General features: G+C 37.1%; 1 long non-coding RNA gene across 1 annotated transcript in view; it reads right to left on the bottom strand.

Moving 5' to 3' along the window:
- LOC137204085 (uncharacterized) overlaps positions 1-16,822 on the bottom strand; it is a 104,225-nt gene that overhangs the window by 50,637 nt on the left and 36,766 nt on the right. Inside the window, exons 3-5 of the long non-coding RNA XR_010933415.1 lie at positions 7,257-7,455; positions 4,639-4,766; positions 965-1,053 (exon numbers count right to left, since the gene is read on the bottom strand). This is a non-coding gene — a long non-coding RNA (uncharacterized lncRNA). The remainder of the gene's footprint in view (positions 1-964; positions 1,054-4,638; positions 4,767-7,256; positions 7,456-16,822) is intronic.

A 16,822-nucleotide genomic window follows, 5' to 3' on the forward strand; every position in this document is an offset into this window, starting at 1 on the left:
TCCCATACAATTCAGTACCGTATTTCTTTAAGAAAAAAAGTGCTTAGCACATGGGATTTTAATCTTTGGACTTTAATCACTCCCTTAGAATTTGGTAACAGAGAGGTAAAATCTCTCTGTTCAAGATATGAGATACTTTTATGTTGTTGTTTTTTATTATAGAAATGTATTTAACACTTTGGTAATGTTGGCAATATGGTTGGATATGGTTTGGAAAAAGAATCATGAGTGAAATTTCAGCCTGAAGGTAGTTCCGCCTTAGAATTAATATGCCTTTTGTGTCCTTAATGTACTCTCCTGACCCATTTCTGAGCCTCCATGAGCAAAATCTAATCAACCTCCCTTTACCTTAGGAAGATTGGTTTTGATGGATCTGCCTCAGAAAAGATAGAAGCAGGACTGTTTTAACCCACCACCAACCATCCTCCCCTGAGGGACAAGGTCACCTTCTGGAAGATACTGGATCAATAGCTCCACTCAAATGGTTTAAGGCTAAGACACAATGCTGCTGGGGAATGTTTTCTCAGTGGGCTCCATCCCCCTGGTTTCAGGTCTTCAAGTTGAGGCACCACCACTAAGGGAACAGTACTACCCATTCGAGTCACAACTCTGTTCTCTTGAGGGCGACCTCACTTCCCCACGTCAGAAGAGTCTGTGATTTACTGCATGGGTGTGCTCAGCTCAACCTCTTCTCTCTGGTTGCACAAAGGGTGCACTCAGCTCCCGTTTGCTCTTAGGTGACCTGGTGAGTGTCTTGGAGCTGGGTCTGCCCTCTGGACCAGCCTCCAGTCTGGGTGCCCCACTAGACTCAAAGGAGACTGAACAAGCTCTTTTAGTTGCTTTCCAAAGCCCTCTCTTTCAATGTGGCTTTTTAAATTTTAAACATGAAAAGCTGATCCCCATCCTGGAACTCTCTCTCAGTGACTCTGAACTGCAGTTGGCAAGAAAGAGATATAATTGATACCTTCACATCCACACAGCCGAGTTTTTCATTTCCCTTCTCTTACGAGATTAAGTCTCCGTTATTCACTTGCTTTTGTTTCAGTGGATTTTCTGGAGGAAGGAAAGACAATACCCTGGGTTAATTCTTCAATGTTTAACCTGCTAATCTTGTCACAGAATTTAAATACTCATGGAACTGAATACTCATAGCACTGAATAACAGCTGCCTGAGCTGTGTCTGTATACTACTTGTACTTCTAAAAGCCTTACTCTATTAACTGCATGACTCAAATTGTGCTGCAGAAATGGTTTCATTGTAATCAGTCTAGATGTTCCTGTTAAAAATTCTTTTTTTCTAGTTGAGAGCCAGGGATAATGACTTTTACTCAACAGTGCTAGGTGATCTTTGTGTAACACCTGTGTTTATAGAAAAAAAAAAAAAAAAAGAGACCCTGAAATAACAGGATAATAAAAAAAAACAGGAGGGAATCTTTCCATAATGTATACATGTATCAAATCATTACATTGTACCCTTTAAATAGTTTATAATTTTATTTATCAGTAATAACTCAATAAAGGTGAAAAAAAGTATAAGAAACAAATGTGGCCTGAGAATTCATGATGAAATGGCAAAGGCAAAAGAGGAATTTCATGAGAATTCTTAAGGACAGTCAAAGGTCCAGGTCTGGAGAAACAGCTTGGCAAAACTGACATCCATCTCCTACCTTCCTGTCCTCTGGGCCAGTGTTCTCAACATTAACCTGCATCTGAATCACATGTATGCCTTGTGAAAACTCACACTGCTGGCCGAAACCCCCAATTTATGGGATGTTGTCTGAGAATCTGCATTTCTAAGAAGCTTCCAGATGATACGTATGTGTTGGTTAGGGGTGCACAGTCTCAGAAACATGTCTCTAATACTACCACCCAAATCCTAGTTTTTATTGGTCCAAGGGCATGAGAATTAGGAACATATGGCTTTAGAGGAGGAAGTGATAAGGAGAAAGGAATTTCAGTTAGCAGCCACTGGGCCATCTAGCTGGAATGCTTTCTTTCTATTCACACACTCATAAAATACGCTTCAAACACTGTGCTACAAGCAACAAGAATGGTTTGGGTGTCCTTATGGGCCAAAAACCCCGTTTTTTTCAGAGTGCTTTCATACTCCTCAACCCATCTCATTCTCCAAGAACACTGTGAGGTTAAGAAACAAGTTATAATTATTCTCATTTTGCAAATTAAAAAAAAAAAAGACTAAATTAAAGATAAATCCATCTATGGTTTTCCAAGTTCAGAGTTCCAGAGATGGAACCATTACCTAAGTTTTCTTACTGCTAATTTAGTGCTCTTTTTACTACATCACTATGGCTTTTAAATAAGACAAGTATCAGATATCAGGGGCTGCTCAATGAGTCCCTGTATATAAAAGTAATGAGCCCTGGCAGCACGGCTGAGATGAGGGTGAGGGAAATGAGACAATCATCTCATATACAAAATCTTTGGGGACTCCAGAAAACAAAGTAATCAAGAAAGTAATGATTGAACGTAATTTTTTTTTTTTTTTTTTGCGGTACGCGGGCCTCTCACTGCTGTGGCCTCTCCCGTTGCGGAGCACAGGCTCCGGACACGCAGGACCAGCGGCCATGGCTCACGGGCCCAGCCGCTCCGTGGCATGTGGGATCTTCCCGGAGCAGGGCATGAACCCATGTCCCCTACATCGGCAGGCGGACTCTCAACCACTGCGCCACCAGGGAAGCCCTGAATGTAATATTTTTATGCGCCACCAGGGAAGCCCTGAATGTAGTATTTTTAAAGTCAAATTTAATGCAAAAATTAATGATAAGCAAAATCATCATAAAAACGAGTCATTTGTTTGTCTTACAATCGGAATTTTGATGCAATGGAAATACCATTTGCTCTTGTGTTGTTGTGTAATGGGAACATTTCCAATCAGCCCATGGTCCCTGGATCCAGCCAGGAAGGGTTGAGAATGTCAACAACGGTGTATGAACAGACTGGACAACGTGAGTCTTTATATATAGTGCTGTCTGTTGGTTGTAGGGCTTATATGATCATTTTCTATTGAATTTAAAATACGGAGGGATGCTTTGATAATTGTATATGGAGCACACAGTTTTTGTTTCACTTCCTGCTACCACGTGCTTCTCTACAAGCCAGTGCTTAATGGGTTAATTCTTGATATATGGAGATTTTTGGAGTTTCTATTTAGATCTGAACAACAAAGAGAAGGAAGATGGAAAAAAGAATTTATCTCTAATGTGAAAGACTTTAGTTAGTACCCACTTCAATAATGTCAGTTTCCAGGAAGAATAATGGCTTTGGAAACTGATTTGACTTCTCAGCTCGGCTATGACAATTTGGCCATTCAGGGTCACAATTCGCGAAGAATTGTGAAGAAAGAAAAACTGAAGAAAAGGAGTGGCCAAGGTGGGACATTTCTGGCATCAGGAATGTGAGATATAAAATTATTTTAAATATGTTAATTTGGCTCATGTAATTGATAGCAGTCCAACATTTCATGGTCTGTACATTTAAAATCTTTGTTTCTGCAAGTGGTTTGTTTATTCCTGATAGAGTTTACTTGTAGACACTTTTCTATTTTAACATAAATGATTTTGACAGAAGAGATTGCATAAGGTTTCCTAATTCTCTGAACACCTCCTCTCACCACCACCACTTCAACTCTTCAATTTTGTACATAATCAAAGTAATTACAACTGTCATTGTTAGAGTCAGGTTAATGAGGAAAGTAATTTTCTGGGGTGCTTTTAAATAATGCAGATTCCCAGACTCTGTCCTAGATTTTCTAAATTCGATAGGCATGGGATAAAGACCAGTCATTTGCATTTTTAACAAACACTCTGATGTCTGTAATATAGGCTGTGGCCCACAGGTCATGGTCCCTGGGAAGCAGACTCTGCAACAAAGATTTGCTTGCAGAAAATTTGTTGGGAAATGCTCTTGGGATCAGGTCCTGTGGTGAAAGGGCAAGTGGGCAGAGAGAGAAGATGCACAATAGCATTGGCTATCCTATGAAACTCTGGTGCTCTGATGGGTCTTCAGAGATGTTGGAAATGGAATAGAGACTGGGACCTTTTTCCCTCACCTCCACCAAGCAGTCACTGTATACAGGCTGCCATGGGGAAGGAGACCCAGTACTGGATGAGGCCAGGTGACTCTTTTCCTAAGAGCATGGCAGCTGAGAGGGGGCTGGACAGAAACCGGCATCCAGGCTGTGCCACGACATTGCCCAGCCAGGAGCCAGATGGGGTCACATGGCAAGTACTTGCCAATAGACTGTGGTCAGAAGTGATACCTTCACTTCTAAGCTGAACTCTTTAAGAGCAGGCATGTGATCCCTTAGCTATCTCTTCTGACCCACATACTCCAGAGAGTGCAGCTACAATATTGTTGGGTCTCCATGACCCTGGGTTCCTGAGGGCTAACGTAGAACTGATCCCCTGAGCCAACCTGCAATGAAAGTGTGACATGAACCAGAAAAAACTAAATGATTTCAAGCTACCTGGATTTCAGCATTAGTTTTCTACCACAGCATTATCCGGGCTAACCTTACTAAAACAATGGTCAGGTTGCAGTCATACAGTAAATTGCATTGGATCGGAATTATCTAGTGATATTTATGATTAGACTGAAAGTACATCTTAAGGCTCTTACCAGGTTCAGAGTTTGTAGAAATAATGTCTTGGGAAAGCAGATAACAATTCTCAGATGACAAAGGGGAATTTTCATCTGCTGTATCAGATTGGATGCCACTTTGGTTGTGTGCTTCCCTCTGCCACCTACTATAAAAAAGATAAAGCATCCCCCTTTAGTATACTCAAAACATAAAGAGAAATCATGTCATTGTGTTGTTCTATATAAGAGTGAATACAATAAAAAAAAAAAATAGAATTTTCCCTGGTGCCAAAGGGGAAGGAGACTTCCCAATCCTCCATTTTCTTAGAGAATTTTCTTCAGAAAATTTGTAGTTGAAAATTATTTCTCTGTCCCTTGGAGATGCATGTAACTCTCTTCAAAAAGTTAAATAAGCCTCTTGCCTGTTCTATAGTCTAAGAATTTTTTTTTTTTTTCTTAAGGGCCTTGGAGCTGTCTATTTAAAATATAAACGACGAGGAAAACAGCATCTCCTTCTGCCTGTCTCCACAGGAGTTTAACCTAGACACCAGTGCTCCAAGTTGGAACAGCCAGCCTTCCATAGAGACAGGAGACGTTTTATTTTTCCTCTGCATAAAGGCAATTAAGTAACACAAGTGGCCACTCGATTGCCAGGTGAATCTTGGAAGAGCTATATGTACCAAACAGTGCTGTCAACTCACCACACTTGATGATGATACAATTTATCTTAAGAACATGTATGGAATGGGTTATAGCTGTCTGGCTATCAAAAAGGATGAAATTTCTTTCTGTCTTTGCAATCCCTTTATTGGATTTCTTGTCACGTGTGTCACAGTCTGGTTTAATGGTTATTCAATAATAGAACTGTTTGATCCTTTTTTACCTTTGTGGAGAAGACATACTGGGCTGGCAGGAGATTTTCTTCTATTTATTTTCCCCAACACTTATCACATAAATCGCTATAGGGAAAAAATGGCTCCTGATCAATTATTCTAAAATGAATTGATCATTGTTTTGTATATCCTCCGACTTTTAACTGTTGTACCCAGCAACCCATAAATCAAGCAATCACATTTAATCATGCCCGGCTGACTGGTGCACCTAGATACCTTGAGAGGGTTCTCAGAATATTTGATTAGCCTCGACTTGCATAGTCAATGAGTACTTCAATGAGATGATTTTTACACTTGTAATAGATAATTAATGTCAACCTATGTTTTATTTTTCCAGATGAAACTTTTCTGTGCTTATGTTTCAGAGTATAGAGATCTAGGACTTCAGCATCCAGTCTACACTGGGACTGTACGTGAATTGGGAGAGTCCTGCAATAGTGCCAAAGGGGGAGAATAATCTTAGGATTATCTGTGAGCATTTGTCTCGCTTCCTTGTGAAGGCACAGCGGCCATCTAGTGAGACTTAAATTGTCAAAAAGTATGTAGAGGCCCAACTCTCAGTCCATTTTGATGACCTTCTATTTATTGGCAAAGGAGGGATCCCCAACCCCAAATTATATGAGGTAGCTGAACGTATAACAGGCTACACTGGACAGATGGGATTGGTGACGGCTTATTAATCACTTATAGTCACAGCCCAGGCAAGGAGGACACCATCTGCCATCAGGGCCACCTGGGGGCTGCACTTAGGAGCAGAGGGAACCAGCAGGGGCCACAGGAGTTAGGCTTTTTTGTAACAAGAGGTTTTATCCTCAGGAGGATTAAATTGATTTGCTTAATAATTTTGTGGGCAAAATTATTCTGGTTTTGAAGGCATTTTCAAATGTAATAATCACTAAAAAGTCATTGTTAGACCAAGAGAAACTTTTGTCCAAATACAAAATTTATTGTAAAATGTATATAAATTTGAAAAATACATATACAGTAGTAATGCAACTTTTATTGTAATTTAGAATTAATGTAACTGTGATGTTTTTTCATTCAAAAGTTTTAGGAACTTTATAGAATAAGAGGTAAGTAAATATATGTTGGGCTCCATGAAACAAAATTTTGCTAAGATTCCACTAAAAAATAAGAGAACACATTAAATAGTTTATCTATTTGATAGAGATTTTCTTCTCTGTGTAAGTAATCATGGGATCACGTGTCCTATAACACACAAAATATAATTAAGCTAACCAAGCAAACTCCTATTTAGAAAGCAGTATGTCAGATTTATAGCAAAATCTTAAGCTCAATTAGAGGAAGAATTAGATTCTTTTTTTCTGACAATTAAAAAAAATTGCTTGGATGATTAACCAAAAAAAAAAAAAAAAAGGAAGAGTGAATATGAAACCATAAAAGGAAATCGTGTTATATAAAATGAGTAAAGATCTTGGCCATAGCAGCCAGATTCCAGTATGATGATGTATTCATTCTGGCAAATCATAGCATCATTTGGTTGCATATGTTAGGTTCAGAGTCTCCTGGTTTATGTTTTCAAGAGCTAGAAAAGGATTCAGAATTGAAACAAATTGAATTAGGAAATCTGGTGTAACTGGTATTTTATAAGAATAACAAGAAACTTAAGCAAAATATAAGAAAATATATTAACATGAATAAGATGATAAAATATTAGCCATTGTAGATAAATATATGAATTACATGTAAATAAGAATTAGGTAAAACAAAATCAAATTTAATATAGAAAATGCAATCGTATACCTTGGATAGTTTTCCCCTAATTAAGAAGGTCATTTTACTTCGTATACATCCGGCTTGTGAGAATCCTGGGGGTGACAATTGGAGAAAGTCCAATTCCCGTGTTCTAATCAATGTTAACAGTTAGTGGGTAACAAACCACACAGGCAGGGTAGTTCCAAGTCCCTCTGATGTGGTGTGTGGATTCTGGGAGTATTTTTCACTAAAAACAAAAAAGACAAAGAAAACCGAATTAGAAGAGGGAAATACATTTAATTTTGTACAAAAAGACCAATTTAAAAATTTATCACAGGGCTTCCCTGGTGGCAAAGTGGTTAAGAATCTGCCTGCCAATGCAAGCCTTGGTCCGGGAAGATCCCACATGCCACGGAGCAACATGCACGATGAGCCACAACTACCAAGCCTGCGCTCTAGAGCCCATGAGCCAAAACTACTGAAGCCCGCACGCCTAGAGCCCGTGCTCTGCAACAAGAGAAGCCACCACAATGAGAAGCTCGCGCACCACAACCAAGAGTAGCCCCCAGTCGCCGCAACTAGAGAAAGCCTGCACACAGTAACAAAGACCCAACACAGCCAAAAGTAAAATAAATATAATAAATAAAGTAAAAAAATTTATCACATATATAATCAATCTCTTAAAAAGACTCAAACTAACAAAGAAGCAGAGACTGTTCAAAAGTCATTCATTATAGCACAAAACTCTTTCTAACTCGCTACCAATGTCAGCATCTGATCATTTTTGGAAATCAAGGTACTGGATCCTAACATACTTTTTTAACTGCACAATTTTACCCAGGATCCTCTGTAATTTGAAATAGAGTAAAGAAATTGCTATTATCATTGGCAACTCACCATTTTAAATTAGAAAACACTTATCACCACAGCAAATTTGTTATAATAATATATGCAAAGACGTGACATTTTAAAATACAGTTGACCATGAGAATACTGATTGCAAATCCACCTCTTATCTGACGGTATTATTTAGCTAGACCTTCTGCCTAGCTTGTATATAGCTTGAACAGACACACACACACGTTATATACACATATATGAAACTACATGTACATATAGAAGCATGTGATTCCATATGCATATATTCAAAATGATTATATATAATATGCATGTATATTTCAAATACTATATATACGTTCAGAATATATGTACATATATATATATAAACTTCATGTAAGAGCTGAAAAGAAACCGTGTCCTCTTAAATTCTCTCACTGTTCTCACTTGGTAAATAGGCTCCAGCCCCTAGGGATTGTTTCTCAGACAACACCTTCATCTGAGTTGTCAACAGCCTAATTGTAACTTATTCTTACCATGTAATTACCTGGTAGGTTATTTTTCCCTTCCAGACAGTAATTGCTTGAAATGAAAGAATGTTTCTTTCATCATACATTTTATATGAGCAGCAAAGGACTAGGTACATAGGAACAGAACACAAATTTTAATTGATAGGAAGAAAGGAGGGAGAGAGGGAAGACAGGAAAGACAGAAGTCAGACAGAGGCTTTATGTGATCTGTCTCTACCATTGAGGGCCCACCAGATATAAATCTCTACCGGTCCCTGGACCAGGATTCAATTAAACCTTGAAGAAGAGCAATCAAACAATACTCTGCGGTATTTCCAGTAATTTCAGAGTTTTGTTCAGTCTCTCATGACACAGGGAAGGGAGGAAAAAAACATAATATCGGGAGCAATAAGTTCCTTCATTGATTAAAAAGAGAATCTAAGTTATTTGGGAAAAAGGAATCTTTCCGTAAGGATGCATCCTTACTCTATAATCTACATCTTCCTGTTCCACATACTAATCTTCCAAATTCCCATCTCTTTTTATTTATATCTCCCCCCTCGTTGTGACTTGAGGTTTGGAGAATTAATGGTGTAAATATATAATAGAAACTCCAAAACCAAACCTCAGCCAAGTTTTCTAGTTCCCTATGAGGGAAAAAACCATCCTCTCTGAATGTGTTAATACCCGCCTTGCTCAGAGAAATCACTTATCTTCCTGTTAAAAACAAACAACAAACAAATAGGCTTGCAGGCACCAAACCCAGGGGGCAATGTGGGTCAGTGTCTGCAGTGTGTGCGTAAGACAGAAGTGTGACTAAACTACAGGGAAACGGTGGATTAGACCCGGGAACACCAGACATTCAGTCATTACAGCTGCCAGCATGAGGCTGCCATCTGACAGGAGGGATTTCTGTCAACCTGCGAGTGTGGTCTTGCGCCTCATCCAGCAGCCACAGCAGCAAAGGGCTGAAGCAAAAACTCCAAGGTCCTTGTTTGAGGTGACTATTCCTCCAGGGTGAATGATTAGAACACTGGAAGAGTGATTAGGGAACAGTGGGCCTCTGTGTTTTGCCTGTTGTATAAAAGCTGGTGCAAACTGGTTTTCTTTGCATTTAATGAAACTGTTTGATATACTGCAACCAGTGTAGTTACAAGGTGAGTTCACCTGCTTGATTCATTCAGTTTCTCACCAAATATTGACTGATTACATGCACAGGAAATTTTGCTGGTGACTCTAAGGGATAGGTAAGTGAAGCAAATATATAAACTGTATTGTCTTCAAGCTCTGGGGATATAATTTATAAACATAAAAAGTATAATACATTTCTGAATAATATATACAGAAAGAGAAACAAATCATGTTACTAACTAGACCTGTATGCTGTAACGAGTCCACATTAAGGCACAGGGGATTTCCAAAGAGGATTTTGTAGCTTCCAGTTTAGAAATACAAACTAAAGTTCATGTTAAATGTGGAATTTGAGTTAGAGAGAAGGAAGGGTTTACATTACAGTTTGAGGAAAAAAAGATACTTCAGACAAAAAGAATAGCAGGAGGAAAAGCACACAGAAAAATTTCACTTTCGATTCAAAATGGCTTAAGGCTCAGCGTGACTAGCATGTGTGCTACAGATGGCAAATGATGAGAAAACCATTTAAATAGGCTGTTGGCTTCAGAGCATGGAGGAATGACTAACATATATGGGCATCGTTCTATAGGCAATGGGGAAACATTAAATATTTGCGAAAATGAGAGGCGTGTAATAAGTGGTGGTCTTCAGAAAATTGATCTAGCAGCCAGCTCTGGGGAAGAATACATGGAACAGGGAGAGACGGAAGGTAGAGAAAACAGTTGGGAGGGTGCTGTAGCTTCCCAGATCTTCTAGAAGGAAGGAGGGTGAGTAGTTAGTAGATGAATGAGAGATATTTTGGATAGAGAACAAATGATATCTTACAAGTGAACAGAGGTGGAGCTGAAAGAGAAAACTGTCAAAAGAATGACTAATAAGCAACTAAACTTCTGTCCAAAAGTTGTTTTTTTTTTTAGAAGCAACAGACTCTGTCAAAAGAAGTGTGATGTTCCTGAGAGCTAAAAAAGTGTCATTATGCCACTGAGAAACTTGATATAAGAATTATGTTATATATTTTTGGAAAAATTAATCATTGCTTTTGAACAAGGAATTAAGAACCTTACATGACCTTGTCCTTGTGCCTGAGAAATCAGGGAAGCTGAAGAACGTCATTGAATCAGGGATTCAGAGAAGTTTATGCCAACGGGGCCCCTGCAGGCCCACTACCCTGGTTCCAATTGGGCTGAATCTACTCAGTAAACATTCATATGCCTTATTTCCCAGAGGTTATACCCATGTGTTGTGGGTTGCATTTTTGTCCCCCGCCAAAAGATAAGTTCAAGTCTAATCTCTGGTACCTGTGAATGTAATCTTATTTGAAAATAAGGTCTTTACAGATGTACCTAGGCGAAAATGAAATTATATTGGATTAGGAGCCACCCTAAGAGAGGCATGGAACTGATTCTTGTCAGAGCTCCAAGAAGGGACCAAACCCGCTGATGCCTTGATGTTGGACTGCTAGCCTCCCGCACTGAGAGAATACATTTCTTTTGGTTTAAGCCACCCAGTTTGTGGTAATTTGTTAAGGCAACCCCAGAAAACTAATCGACTAGGATATAAATTCTAAAGTTAAAGGACAAAAGAAAAATAAACATTTCAGATTCCATGGGGAGAAGAATGGTATCTTCTTGTTTATTGCTATTCTTGATGCCTGTCACACAGTATGTAATTAATGAAAATATTTAGGGAAAAGAATATACGTTTTGTATATTCCTTCTCTGGGATACCATAACTTCCTCAAACAGCTGAAATATGTAAACAAGCTGAAGATTAGATAGCAAAATATATACAATAATGCTAATGATTATTTTGTAAGATAGTTAATATGTTGAGTCAGAGGAAGCATCCTGGGAGAAATGAATCTTCAACTTTGTATTGAAAAAATTTCATTTATTCATTTTTTCCTACATATTATTTATTATTTGTCCTCTGTGTGTAATATCATGCTAAATTTAGCTGGAGAGGAGGTAGGGAAGAATCAACATGAAATAAAAAGTGGAAAGGGAACAAATAATATGGGTAATGGGGGCAAGGAAAAGCCCAACACAATGACAGTAGAGTTCCTTATGGGAAGCTTTGTGAAACAATTTGATATTGGCCTTGAGTATGAATCAGAAGCAAAAAAATGAGAAGGGCATTTTAGCAAATGTATTTATATTTGTGTTGTCTGTTTCTGAAATTTTGCAGTAGAGAATATGAAGTGATGAGTACTAACAACTTTGAACAAAAGGAATCTCAGGAATTTGTCATTAGAAATACAGGTGAAAGAGAAAACACAAACATAACTCTGAGAGAATAGGGCCATTGGTAATGCTAAAGGTTATCACTGGGAAAGTTGGGAAAGTTATTAATTTATGGTGTTGCTGTAGGAAGGTGCAGGTGCTAAATTTAGCTTTACACAGTCAGGTTCGTGTCCTAACAAGTTAGAGATGTAAAAGAGTCCATGTTATTTTCCTGTGTTTGCTGTAAAAATATTACCACAAACATAACATCTTAAAACAGTGCAAATGAAATCAACTATACTCCAATAAAATTTAAATTAAAAAAATGCAAATGAAATCAACTATAATAAAATTTAAATTAAAAAAAATACAAATGAAATCAACTATACTCGAATAAAATTTAAATTAAAAAAATGCAAATGAAATCAACTATACTCCAATAAAATTTAAATTAAAAAATGCAAATGAAATCAACTATACTCCAATAAAATTTAAATTAAAAAATGCAAATGAAATCAACTATCTCTAATAAAATTTAAATTAAAAATACAAATGAAATCAACTATACTCCTACTCCAATAAAATTTAAATTAAAATAAACAATGCAAATGAAATCAACTATACTCCAATAAAATTTAAATTAAAAAAACAATGCAAATGAAATCAACTATACTCCAATAAAATTTAAATTAAAAAAAAGCAAATGAAATCAACTATACTCCAATAAAATTTAAATTAAAAAAATACAAATGAAATCAACTATACTCCAATAAAATTTAAATGAAAAAAAAATGCAAATGAAATCAACTATACTACAATAAAATTTAAATGAAAAAAAAACAATGCAAATGTATTCTTTTACAGATCTGTAGAGCAGAAGTCTTAAATAACCTATGGGGCTAAAGTCAGTCTTATGAAGCTAGTCAGCAGGGCTGGTTCCTCCTGGAGGTCTCTAGGGGAGAAAGCATTCAAGTCTCTTTCAGCTTCTAGAGGCCACCTCCATTCCTTAAGCTTGTGGCCCCTTCCTTGCGTCACTCTGAACTTTTACTTCTGTTATCATGTCACATCTTCAACTACTGACTGACTGACTTTTTTGCTCTTATAAGGAGACTTGTGATTATATTGAGTGTACCTGATAAACCAGATGAATCCCATGATCTCAAGATCTTTAACTTAACCACATGTGCAAAGTCCCTTTTACCATGTAAGGTAACATATTCACAGGTTCCAAGGATTAGGATGTGAGCATCTGTGGGGTTATTATTCAGCCTACCACAGAGCCCAATAGACAGCTCTGGAAAGAGAGAGAAAATGCCAAGCAAAAGATATTTGCTGATACAGATGAAAACAACATGTAGCCTCACAAAATCTAGAAAAAGTTAGTTTCCACCCTGCAGAAGAAAATACAGAAAAATGTCCATGCTCTGCTTGCCATTAAGTAGAAAAATATATTTAAATTCCATTTAGACCACTTACTAGTTTGTGTTACCTGTAGGAAGTCACTGGCATAGATATCAGATTCCAAAGCTAGAATTCTTTACTCTTACTTCCAACCACCTCTCTGATATAATTGACAAGTATTTGTTTAACTATGACAAACTGCAAGGCATCATGTAGTGCACAAGTATATGATCCTAATCTGAATGTTCACAAAGGTACAACCTTAACAAAATTAGATTTAAATAATCACCAAGGGACGGGCACTCATTCCCTGAAGAAGTACAGGGTGAGGACTAATTTAGTATTGCTCTGGTCCCCCTCTCCAAGCCCTGTCATAATTAACAGCATTCATCAAGGTGGGAACTGGGGAGGTTGTCTCTCACATCCCTCCCTTAGTCACTTCTGATACCTACTCTAATACCAAGTCCTATAAAATTTAATTCCTAATTATTCCTAGAATTAATCTGCATTCATCCAAGTAAACTACCACTATTCTAGTCAAGTTACCATTATCTCGCCACTAGACAGTGGAAAACTCACACATTCATTCTAGCTCAGTGAGGCTGAGCTTCTGCAAATTCAAGTCCTATCAAGTAACTCCCTACTTAATTGCTTCCTTTGCTCTTAAAGACCCAAATACTGAACATGTTCTACCAGGCCCTCAAGGACCTGGCCCCAGACTGCACGATATTCAAAACTGTCCTCACTCTCTCTGCTCTAACCACAAAAAGGCACTTCCAAGCCCTTGACCTTCTGGCCTCCACTTCCTCTTTTGAAATAACTTTCCCTCCTCTTTCTCTGGTTAATTTTTCTTCCTTTAGAATTTAGTTCATTTATTGTTCCTCGGGGACATCTCTCCTCTAGCCCCTAACCTCCACGGAGTAGGTTACATAGCCTCAAAGTACCATACAGCTCAGTCATAGTGTTACTGATGACTGCACTTAAATAATCTATTGTGTAATTAATGGTTTAATTAATCACACAAATATTAGGCTTTAAGTTCCGTAACCGCAAAAACTATTGCTATTGGATTTTGGAATTTTGTCTCCAGGACCTCAGACATATTTGATGATTAGTAAATACTCCTGAAAGACTGAATAGCTCAAAGGATAATTATAACTTTTCTAAGTAGAGAGATACATAAGTAAATGTTTCTACTCAGAATTGTCATTTGAAACTTAAGTGTGAAAAATCAAATAATTCCAGTTAAAAGTAACAAAAGGAGAAATGCTGCTCATTGACAGAGATACCCCACAATGAGGAAAGTGTGGTCTGAAGAATATGGTGGGAGGAGAAATGACAGGGAGCACAGATTTCTCTCAGTACGTCAATGTACAAAGGCATGACTTAGAACCCTCTAGGTTAAAGAGGCTCTGTTCCATGGATTTCTTTACTTAGCCAATAATTTATTAGCACAGCTGATTCTAGTGGAATCCAAAAGGATGCAAAATTTAAAAAATGAAATTTGTTGCCTAATCTTTCATTTAAGGTGAGGGAATTGGGAACCAAAAAAATGACATAATTTGATGAAGGAAAGTAGCCAATTATGTGGCAGAGGTGGGATCAGATACAGTTTAAATGCAGAGTTAACACCTTTTTGAAATCTTTGAGCAACTTGTAAGACCTGAATGAATTATAGAATTAATGGTTTATAAACCTCCTATTGAGTTAAATGAAACATCCACTAGCACATTTAAAACAGTTATTTCCTGATCTCTTCTGAGCTTATTAGTCACCAAAGGAACAGTTGAATGCATTTCTAGTCAACTACAAATTCAAATGTGAAATGATCATTTGGTCCATTAAAAAAAAAAAGAAAGTAGTGAACTTTCCAAATGTATTGTTATTGTTATACTTAGATTCCAGGGAGGAAGACACTTGCAAGACTTGCTGCTGTGTCCTTTGCTTATATTTTTAGTGGTTATATTTAAATGCATAAAATCAAATATGTTTAAATGTTTCAAAGAGTTCTACTTTTGGAAGAAATAACAGCTTCCCTAAATCTTAGCAGGGTAGATCGTTGGGAAAATAACAAACTTTATTTTTCTTAATTACTTTTTTTCTAATATATTTCCAGAGGCACAGTTTGGAATGAGTATTGCATAGTAAGTCAGTTGTTATACTCATTTTGCAATGCATGTAGAGAAGTGTTTAAAGACACTTGTAATAAAGATGTTTCTAAAAGTGCTACTTGCTTACTGCATTGAGAACAGTGTCACATCAGTCAATGGAGTTATACCCTTTCTGTAATACATGCAGAGAAGTACAGAAGAGAACTTGTAATAAAGATGTTTCCAAGAATGATAAAAAAGTCAATGTTAGTGATTGTTTTTTTTTTTTTTTTCGGTACGCGGGCCTCTCACTGTTGTGGCCTCTCCCGTTGCGGAGCACAGGCTCCGCACGCACAGGCTCAGCGGCCATGGTTCACGGGCCTAGCTGCTCCGTGGCATGTGGGATCTTCCCGGACCGGGGCACGAACCCATATCCCCTGCATCGGCAGGCGGACTCTCAACCACTGCGCCACCAGGGAAGCCCTAATGATTGTTTTTGAGGCTGCCTACTGTTATCTACAATAAAAAAATCACTGAAAAAGGAAAAAAGAAAAGAAAAAAAGGAAGGAAAGAAGAAAGGAAGGAAGGATATATCTACTAGTATTAAAAGCTGTAATTAACATAAATTATAAAGCATTTAAAGTATCTAAAGAAAAAATAAAATAATGGTGATCCTCTATTAAAATTTATAGCCTTACATAAAAGCTTTAATTTTATAATTTGAACTCTAATCTCAACTTGTAATCACAGATTTTTATGATAATAATTATAACAATCACTATTATTCCCTTTCATAATTTTTAAACAAAAATATTAACCTAAATAATTTTACAGTGAATGAATTCTAGTATTTTTTATTTTTGTGTCTAAGGTAACATAGAAATCAAAAATTAAAATTAAAGTTAAAAGTAATTTAGAGGAGAAGTAAAAATATTAAATTGGTAAAGTGAAGAAAATCATTTTGCATACCTAATATTAAATGTGTAATGAAGTGACGAAAGTTGGATAGCTGACATGTGAAGTGGCTATTTTTTGTACAAACTCACATACATATTATATATGCATTATATATACATTATATTATATATATTATTCAATATATATTGAATAACATACTTGCAACTTAAGTTTTAAAACTGGCACATTTTGATGTGAAAATGTGCATATCAAAGTTGATAACATATACACCATGGTAAGTCAAAAAAAGTTCTGTTAGACTGAGACGATTCATCCCTAGAGGAGGAAGCTGAAATTCAACAGTGATTAAAAAGAATACATCATATGCATGAGATAGTCATTCAATACAATATTTGTTTTCAAAAAACAGACACTCCAGTAAAACTGTCAAATGAAGCAGGCTTGGGAGGGCTGTGATCTTCAACTGTGTATTTTTATAATTACTAAACAGCAAGGTCTGTGCTGAA

The sequence above is a fragment of the Pseudorca crassidens genome, chromosome 12 (assembly GCF_039906515.1).
Source record: "Pseudorca crassidens isolate mPseCra1 chromosome 12, mPseCra1.hap1, whole genome shotgun sequence".
Lineage (NCBI taxonomy): Eukaryota > Metazoa > Chordata > Mammalia > Artiodactyla > Delphinidae > Pseudorca > Pseudorca crassidens.